The sequence below is a fragment of the Pygoscelis adeliae genome, unplaced genomic scaffold, assembly GCF_000699105.1.
Source record: "Pygoscelis adeliae isolate BGI_AS28 unplaced genomic scaffold, ASM69910v1 Scaffold170, whole genome shotgun sequence".
Classification (NCBI taxonomy): Eukaryota; Metazoa; Chordata; class Aves; order Sphenisciformes; family Spheniscidae; genus Pygoscelis; species Pygoscelis adeliae.
In genome coordinates, this window is record NW_008824002.1 from 720,614 (window position 1) to 730,439 (window position 9,826).

The following is a 9,826-nucleotide window of genomic DNA, read 5'->3' on the forward strand; positions in this document are numbered from 1 at the left end:
AATTACATGGTGCATCACTTATTTTGTATATTCTTTTATCATCATTATTATTATTTTTCCCTTCTTTTTCTGTCCTATTAAACTGTCTTTGTCTCAACCCATGGATTTTACTTTTCTTGTCCCGATTCTCTCCCCCATCCCATTGTGAGGGAAGGCAGTGAACGAACGGCTGTGTGGTGTTTAGCTGCCTGCCAGGTTAAACCACAACACCTGTCCAGTTGAGGAGGGGGAGTGATAGAGCAGCATTGGTGGGCACCTGGCATCTAGCCAAGGTCAACCCACCACACTTTTAGAGCAACAGCAATCTATTTACCAGTTTGTTTCTTATGGTACTGTTTCCAACTATATTTTCTATTATACTGCTTGCAGCATGCTCAGAGCTGCGTGTCCTGCCTTTCAACAATCTTTAGAAGATGAAGTGTTCTCTGGCACCACACTGAGACAGCCCTAGTTCAGACACCCATGGAAAAAAGTCAAGAAGGAAGCACTGCTTCAGATCCAATGTGTTCCAGGAGGTCCTGCAGCACTAGGGATGCCACAAGGCTACCATGCAGTGGGTGGCCCTCAGCAAGAGGGAGATGATGAGGAGGAACACCTCCATGACTGTGACACAAGGACTTTGCCAAAAAAAAAAAAAGAATAGCACCAAAAAACCCCATTTGGAACCATTCTGATGGGCTTCCTGGTGTTATTATTAAATCATTAGCTGCCTGGGTCAGTCTGTTAGATTCTGTCCTGGGTTCTTCCACCTGGCCATCAGCTGGCCTACTAGCCCTTCCCTGGGATAAATAGCTGCCAGGCTTTCACACCTAAGCATCAGCTCCTCTTCCAATAGCCATAGTGAGCCCTCCTACTTACACAACTGACAGTATTTATGGCAGCCTCTCCCCAGGTGCTTGTGGTTGTAATTACATATAAGGGAGATCTCCTATGTAAGGGAGATTTCCCTGAATCATCTGGGCTGCAGGTGCAGTGCACTAGTGATTCAGATTCTGTCTCATTTAATCCTCATGGAGAGGAGGACAGCTAAGGCTCTTCCGGAAAGATTTGAAGAGAAGGTTAAAAGCAGCAACTTGAAGCTGCTCCCTACTCAGAGAATACGGGGGGAGAAGCAGGGTAGTTCCCTTTAAGAGGCTAACAGCTGTGCTTCCTCAACTGTACCCAACAGAAAGATCATGCTGATGTGATTGGGTCACCATTAACAGCAACTTTCCTCCAGGTAAGTGCCATCTGTCCCAACATAAGAGGACATGCTTGCTCATAAGGTTTGTCGTTTTTCCCAGAGAATCAACTGATGCTTAGTGGTGGGGCTAAGGGGGACCCTGCCATAAATACTCACCCTCTAGCAGGACTATACAACTGAAGGCAAAATGTCTTTGCAAATTCAAGGCTTCCTGAATAAAAAAGGAATATAGGACAACTTCAGCTAGGCCACAGAGGACATCTTCTGAAGGACAAATATACTGAGTAATGTTGTGTTTGGGAGAAATAGCTTGCCTTGCTGGAGGGTAATTCACCAGGAGTGTAAGCAGATGGATGAAGGCAGTGTTAAACAGGTAAGCTGATTCCTCTTGCTGTTATTGTGAGAGGCCTGCCAGGGCGTGAAGGAGGCATCTCACAGGCTGTTCCAGTGACCAGATCTGCAGTTATCCCAGGGTAACTGGGAAGCCTAGGTGGGCTATCCCATCTACCAGGCATGCAGTTGAGCAGCACCTTCCACAACAGCCTGTTGGGAGGCATGGGAGCTGGCCTCATCTCTTCAGAAAGAAGAGGGCATAGACACTGAGAGCATATCCTAAAAATAGGGCTCATTGTTTTTGTTTCCTCCTTCACCTTTTTTTTTTTGTAGTGTAGGGAGAGAAATTCTTTTGAAGACTGTGAAGGTCCTTAAGCAGTAGGTGGGAGAAGGGACAAATGTGGTCTAAGTCCAAAATGACAGAATGGATAAAGCTAATGTCTGTATTTGTAGTAGCTGTCGAAGTACTAAATATATTACAGATAATTTGCAATGTAAAGCCAAACACTCCATTTATCTTTCAAGGCTGAAGAGGGTTGTTCTAGAGCATTTTCTCTCAATTTCTGGAAGTTTTGTTTTGCCTAGCTGGTAAACAGACAAACCGAAAAGTTGTTCACAACTTGTGACTCTAGCCAAGGATTTAGAGATAGATTCTTCTGTTATATGGCTGGATAGTACTATGAAAGACATACAGAATCTTTAGAACATGCCTTAGCAAGGTATTGAAGTGAGAAAAAAATTCAGATGTTAACATTTCAGTGTCTTACAGAAAAGTCAGTGGTATTGTGCTTAGAAAATGCAGATTGTTTTGCTTTATTTTAAATCTGGGAGAAAAGATGCACAGGCTTGGAAACTTCTGCCATACAGCCTAAACCACCTTATCAGCAAGAGTCCCTCTGAGAGTGAGTTACACAGGACATCATTCAAATGCGAATCTTGTGATTTTGTGAAAAGGTCACTGGCCACTAGAAAAAATGCAGCTTGAAATAATTCACTTTATTGGTGGAATTTTCGGCTGGGCCCTTGAGAAAGATAGTGTAGTGACTCAGCTATTCCAGACTAATGTCAGGTTTATTGTAAACAGGTGACAGATGGGAATAATGTGAACAGAGAAGTTACAGTGATACAAAGCAGGGTAGGCTTTTGTTTCTCTAATGTGGGTTATTACTGGTGGCCATGATCTAATCATGGAATTGGCAGCAATATCAGACTACTGCAAGCTTTCCTTTTTCTAGTCTGTCTTTCTTTCCTCCTTTCCCTGCTGCTGGTAGGAGATTTCTGTTTACCTGGCTTTTTTCCACCACAAAACACCATTTTTATACTTTTTCTCCCTATTTTTTTATGTTGATAAGAAATAAGACATAGTGGATTTATGGTCCTATGATCTTTAGTCAAATATATAAAGACCATAAAACCATAAGCCCACTATGGAAATCATCTCATTATGTGACCCTTCAAGTTTCATTTCCCTGCAAAGTTTCTTTCAGGGTGGAACGGCAGCTAGCTCAGTTGGGTTAAGACAATAGCATAATGGCAGAAAAGTTAATAACCTGGTCATTCCCTGTAGTCCCACCAAATCTATTAATTTCACTTCCTAATTTTATTTTTCTAGGGGATCCTGAATCCTACTATAGCGGTTATTGTTGGCATGAAATATATATATTCATGGTATATGTTCAGTACAGCTGACTCGCCTTGTAAATGGTAGACCTACAACTGACCAGTGCCTGTGAGATAAGTTTATTGAGGCTACTGGAGGTAGTCTCCACAGGCATCTCCTACAGTTTCAGTGATTTGATATGTTGGATATTAATGTCCAACACACAGTCTAAAATTTGAATTATAGTAATCTTTACTGTGGATACACAAAACTGTTTACTTTTCAATAATGTTGGTAACCTGACCATGAGAGTAACAAAATATTTTCCTCTACAAACTGAGTTTTTTCTTAGTATTTTTAAAGTAAATCAGTGTGTGGATGTTCAAAACATTCATGTCATTGTAGTTGAGTCATGCTATAACTTAAATAGTTTGTAACAGTGTGTGTGTGAATAAACTTAGCTAGTCCATGAAAATAAGAAAAGCGTTCTGTTCAATTTCACTTCTTTTCAATTCTTCAGTCAATCACTTCTAAAAGCCACTCCAGGTGAGGTACTTACTCATCTTAAATTTAACTTCTCATTTATATCTGTGTCCAGGAAATTAAGATGATAGAAACATTGCAGCAGATCAGACTCAGAATAAAATTAAAATATCATCATAAAAAATGTTTCCTCAGAGCACATAATATTTCTGGAAGACAATGTCATTCCACTGACATTTTTTGTCTTCCACTAAAGTGGACTGAAAATGCCAACCTTGTATGTCTGTGGTGCAAAAATACAACATTGAAAGCAGGAAGAAAGAGCAAAAATTTAAAGGGTTTTTTTAATGGGAAAATTGAATTAAAGACTTCTATGTATAATACCTAAAATTTGTGGTGATAGCAAATGATGAAAATGCTACAGATTTGAGAGAAATATTAATTTCCTGGAAATAAATTAATTAGAAGTCTTTGAGCTGCACTTCTATTCAAAGGATATTTTGTTCTGTTGCTTCTTAAGCAAGTATCGAAAAAAGGAACTGTAAATCAATTTCACATTTTTGGACTAAGGGTTTATGATGCTGGCACTTTCATGCCTTTACTGTTTCCTCTCATGACCAGTTCCTTTAAAAAAAACTAAACTCGGATAATTAGTCTACTTGAGAGAAATGTGCAATACACGAACAGTGGAATATCCGGCACAAAGAGCAGTTTCTGACTTGAGTAAACTCACCATTTTAAATTTTTCATTTTCTCCTGATATGTACACAGCTTTTCAAAATTAAAAAATAAAATATCTATATTTACATAATAGAGATTTTTTTGTGGAGGAGGATGATACTGTTACACTAAACACCTCAGAATTGCAGCTTAGTGATGGGAATGAAGTGCAGTTCAATTACAGCAACATTGTCAGAATTAAGATTCATATGGACTACATAAGATACTTTTAAATTTGAGGTACTTTGAACCTCATGCCCTTCCCTTTTATATGTCTAAGTCATTGTAAACATGTATTGTTTTCAATTTTAGCTGGACTGATTTCCTTTCTTTGAAGCTTTAGTGATAAGCACACAGAATTGTATTAAAAGTGTCCAGTGTTTCTCTTTTTTTTTTTTTTTTTTTTCCCCCCCCCCCCCCCCACTCCTCTGTAGAGCAATAGCCCAACCTGAGTATTATGGGTGACATTAACAAAACTATTGCTGTTCTTGGTATAGATCTGCAGTTGCAGAGCAAGCTTTATGTACTAAGATGAATGGGTTTTCAGCTTATTTCTGCAGTTGAGTTTTCAATATTGCTGTAATCTTTACATGAAGCTATACTGTAATGTGCTAGTTAAGGGCTTTTTTAAGCACATTTTGAGCATAAGTTTGGACTAGAGGTCTCCTGAGGTCCTTCCAACCTAAATTATCCTGTGATCTGATAAATGTTGCTTCTGAGGAGGAATTTTTCACACTTGGTGAAATATGCTTCGCATTTTTCATAACATATTCAATACCTATAGAGAGCTTAAATTTTCTTAATTTCTAATAAACAATACCATATTTAGTAAAACACTCCTCACATTTCAGTTTTTCTAGTCAGAGAACGTATTTTTCAAGCTTTGGTTTTCTCACCAAAATATGTAAATTTTGTCTCGTTTTATTTTTAATTGATAAAGGAGGCTAGATGGGATTGTAAATTCAGTATTATTTTTGCTGTGAGAAGTAACTACGCCTATAAGCTTCAGCCTAGAGGTTCTAAACTTTGTCTTTACACATTTTACTAGACTAATATAGGAGGATCTACCCGTAAAATGTGGTTATTTATCAGTTCATATTAATTAATTCTTCATATAGATGTCAGAAGGAAAGCATACTTCCTTTTTTTTTCTCCAAACATCTAGAAGTCTTTGAGGGTTTTATGTAATTCAGATTACACTGGAATATGCATTGCTGCATCTGAAAGTGGTCTCAGTATGCTCAGTATGACTTTATGTCTCACATTAACTTCTTGTTGTATTTGGTAGTGTCTGGGAATGGTTTGCTAAACTGTTCTTACTGTTAAAGTGAAATATTCCATAGTTCTTCATGTCAGTTTAAATCCTTTGAGTTACCTTTAACTAATGGCCTGAAATATTTAACATAATGCCTGTTTAAAAAAAAAAAAAAAGGCCTTGAAGTTTAAGTATTTTTTCAACATGTAACATTTTAAATAGGTTGCATGAATGAATGGCAAAATAGACCTCAGAAGAAATTCTTCAATCAATCATCCTCAGGCTGACTTAAGTAAGAAATATAAAGAACATTATTTAAATAATAGCAGAATAATTTCTGTTGGACAAAATCTCCAGAGGTCATCTGGTCCAGAGCCAAATTTAAATTAAGCTTTTTGCTAAAGGAAGTTCAGCCTGACATTTACTATTGATTTTAAGTAGCAGACTATTCCATCAGTTCAAAATAATCTCTTTCCAAAATGTAAAATAAATGACCGCTTATCAATATTGATTTATGCATGCTGGAAATGATGACTTATGTGTTTTGTGTTTTTTTTTTTTAAGGTGAAGACAGACTTTAACTCCATAGCAATTGTGCAAGCAAATTACTTCTTCCAGCTTGTAGTAAAGACTGACAGCTAATTTGCAAAGATAATGGATCATGCCTAACTTGCATGCTTTAAGTACTGCTTTTCAGCACTTCCAAGCACCTATAGATTCAATTTTTTCTGAGTTTGATGATAATGTTAGAAGCTCTACATTTTAATATATTCCAGTTCTCTGAATAATCATTTTCCTTCCATTGGAAATAACTTTGAATGAGACTGAATTATATTATCTTTCTACTAGAAGATGATAGAGCTTTGATTAAGCTAACATTTCAATTTTTTTCATAAACACCTGGAAGGTAGGGTTTTTCTAGTTGTATTAAAAAGCCATGTATTTTCTTCAGTGTTATTTTGGCCATATAAATAAATCATATAATCTATATAAATAGAACAGCCACAACAATAAAGGTAACAAAGACATCCACTCTGTTAATGTAAATTGTCTTTTGTAACAGAATAAAATCAGGCCCTGAGTATAACTGTTTTCTTCTTCTAATCTGCTGGGAGGGAAAGAAGAATTGTCCTGGTAGTGTGTCATTCTTATTAGTTGTGGCAAACCTTAGGAACATCTCAAAGTGGAAGATATCTTTCTCCTTCAGGAACCAGCTAAAACCGGACCATCCTGTCTTATTACTAAATGTTAGAAATTTCCAGAAGGTGCTGAATTGCCTAAGGCATGAGTGTAGCAGGTGTAGGTCATTGAAATTAACTGTGACATACAGGAAACTGTAGAGGTAGGAAATAGGTGTTTTCCAAAGAAAAGAGGAAGGAAATGGGAGAAATGAGATTTGAAGGAAAAAGATATACACCAGCTAAGCATAGCAAGAACCTTTAAATTTTAATTGATGAGGCTCTATTTTTAGATTGCAAAACAGTAGTTGACTTCCAACTATATTAGCAATCTTAATTTTGGTCTTTTTGACATTTTGATTGCAACTGTAATGCACTTCATGAAAAGTTACTTTGTGTTTATTTCTGTTTTAATTTAGTTATATAAAAATACACCTATAACATATTCAAGACCATTTTTTATTGCAAGAAAAGAGGAATATTGCCCCTGAAAATCAAAATAATGGTAGTACTATATTTGCTAGGCCAAGCTGATATCGTCATCAACCTTTGAGATAGGATATTGCAGCTTTGGAAAAAGAAATAGTTTTAAAGGAAGAAACCCCTTTGGAAGGACAAACTGCCCTCATGCTTTTTCCTGAAATAATATTCAATGCCTCTTCCTTCTCCAATAAAAGAAAGCAACAAAACCAGAAAATTATCATAACTAAGAAAACTGATCTTTCAAAGTGCTTACTGCAAATTGAGTGTTCTCAGCTCACAGTGAGAGCCTGCCCACCTCTGGATTCTAGTTCAGCTTAGCGATTTCAGTAGTTAACACATGCTTCTGTATTTTGCTGAATTGAGACATTAGGTTATATAAGGAGTGTTATTTGCATAAGTGCACTCATAGAAGGTTTAGAAAACAGTAATTAAATATAGAAATATCCTGTGGATTTTACATTAAGTAGTACCACTTTCCATAACACAGCTGTAAATGGGATGTACTAAATAAATATCTCTGAGGAGCAGCTATTTAGTGTTCACAATGGATTTGAAGCATATGTGAGTCGCCACAGACTATCAAGACATCAGTCCGTGGTATCCACAGGTACTTTGATGTGATTTGGTAAATATTAGTTTTTCTTGAAACAGCTCACCTTTCACTGAGACCATCTGAGGAAAAGCTACAGCAGCCTCTGAGGTGACAGAAAACCCTTTTTCCTAGGGACCTAGAGAAGGCAGTACAGAGTTTGTATTCTGGGTTCACAAATACAATGAAAGTGGCTGGCTAGATGGTCGGCCTGGGGAAAGGAAAATATTCTGGAAGAACATGGTGATTAAGGGAGGTTTGTGTACAAACTCTCTTACATTATACTTGTTCTGAGTCTCCTTTAAAAGTTGTTTGTGAGAGCTATGTATGTTGTTGAACACTAGCCATATTTTTTTTAGTGGTAGTGATGTGCTGTTCTTATCCAAAAGGTGTTGCTGTGGGCTGCTCAGTTTGCCGCTTGTTAGTTGCCGCACTTGTGCTTCTTCCTCCTGCTGGCTTAACCCCAATTCCTGCTCCTGAGGAAGTGCCCAATCTTGCACCAGACTTGTCAGCTCTTTACCTAGAATCTGCCTTCCTTGGGCCAGGTTTGTGATCACGTTATTGTTTTTCATTTGCCTAAAACATAGCAACCATGGTGTGATGTAATTCCTGGCTTCTCAAGTTTTTTGGATGGCTGGCTTGGCTTCTACATCAGTTTCTTGCCTTAAGTGGTTGGTGGCACCTGAAGGTGCCATCCTCTATTAGAAAGAGGATGTAGACAGCCCATCCTAGGCCTGATGCAGGACCATCAAACCTGCTTTGCATGGGCAGCAAGACTGAAGAAATGTTTCTAGTGTGACCTGTGCTTGGCTCCATTCCCCTGGACCCCTCTAGTTCCTCACTTGCCTTATTTTGAAGTGTCCTGGCCTCTAACTTCCGTATCCTAAAGTCCATATAACAGCCAACATGTCCTCAGCCTCAGGGGGGAAAAAAAAGAAAGTTTTATGCTCAGGCAAAAATTAAAATGGAGTTTAACGTTCAGTGGGTGTTGTAGAGTACTGATGATGATGGAGCTTTTCATAAGACAATGCAGCTGTTCTCCAGTGCCTGATTTATCAAGTAGGAATGAGCATCACTAACAATTTCTACAGATTCTCAACACCTCAATAAGGTAAGGGAAGGACAGAGATTTTTCACCAACACATTAGCTGTTTACAGCTAATATGTTTCTTGTGTTTCAATTTTTATTTTATTTAATTTGGACTGATAGTTATGTGCGGTAACAAGTTTAACTGGAGTTGGAATTATTCTACTTAAGTTGTGAAAGTATTGCAAATTTCAGTTTTCAATCTTTTCTTCTGCAGTAAAATAACAAGATATTATAAAATATTCCGGGCTTAGAATGCTGCAGTTGCCAAACTAATTCTTTATTTAAAAAACACCCTGTTGTGGAAAAAAATATTAATGTTATTGCTCTGCATAGCTTTACCAGCACGTTTGAGACTTAAAAGTCTACGAGGCTTTGTTTTTGTTAGGGCGAATGTTTAAATATTTGTGCGCTTATTTGTAGAGCTAAAATGCTATGATTTTTGACCTTTCAAGTTCTTGCTTTTTTAACAGGGACTTCATAAAATTATAGTAGGTTATACTGGAATTTTTCTCATAGCTTAGGAAAATGTATAGATATACTTCATTACATAGGAATCGGGAAAGCTGTGAAATTCAACTTGGAATAGCTCCACTGATTTTACTTTTCTCACCGAGACCTGCAGAAACTGGGGACAAATTTAAATTTGAATTTTGTGAGTTTGAATAAGCTCAGTGTATCTAAGTTCTAGTTTAAATTATTTTATGAGTTTGCCAAATCCTGCTTTTATTATGGCAGTTCACAAATTATGTTGCTAGCAACTACTTATTTCATAGAATCATAGAATAGTTTGGGTTGGAAGGGACCTCTAAAGGTCATCTAGTCCAACCCCCTTGCCATGGGCAGGGACATCTTCAACTAGATCAGGTTGCTCAGAGCCCCGTCCAACCTGACCTTGAATGTTTCCAGGGATGG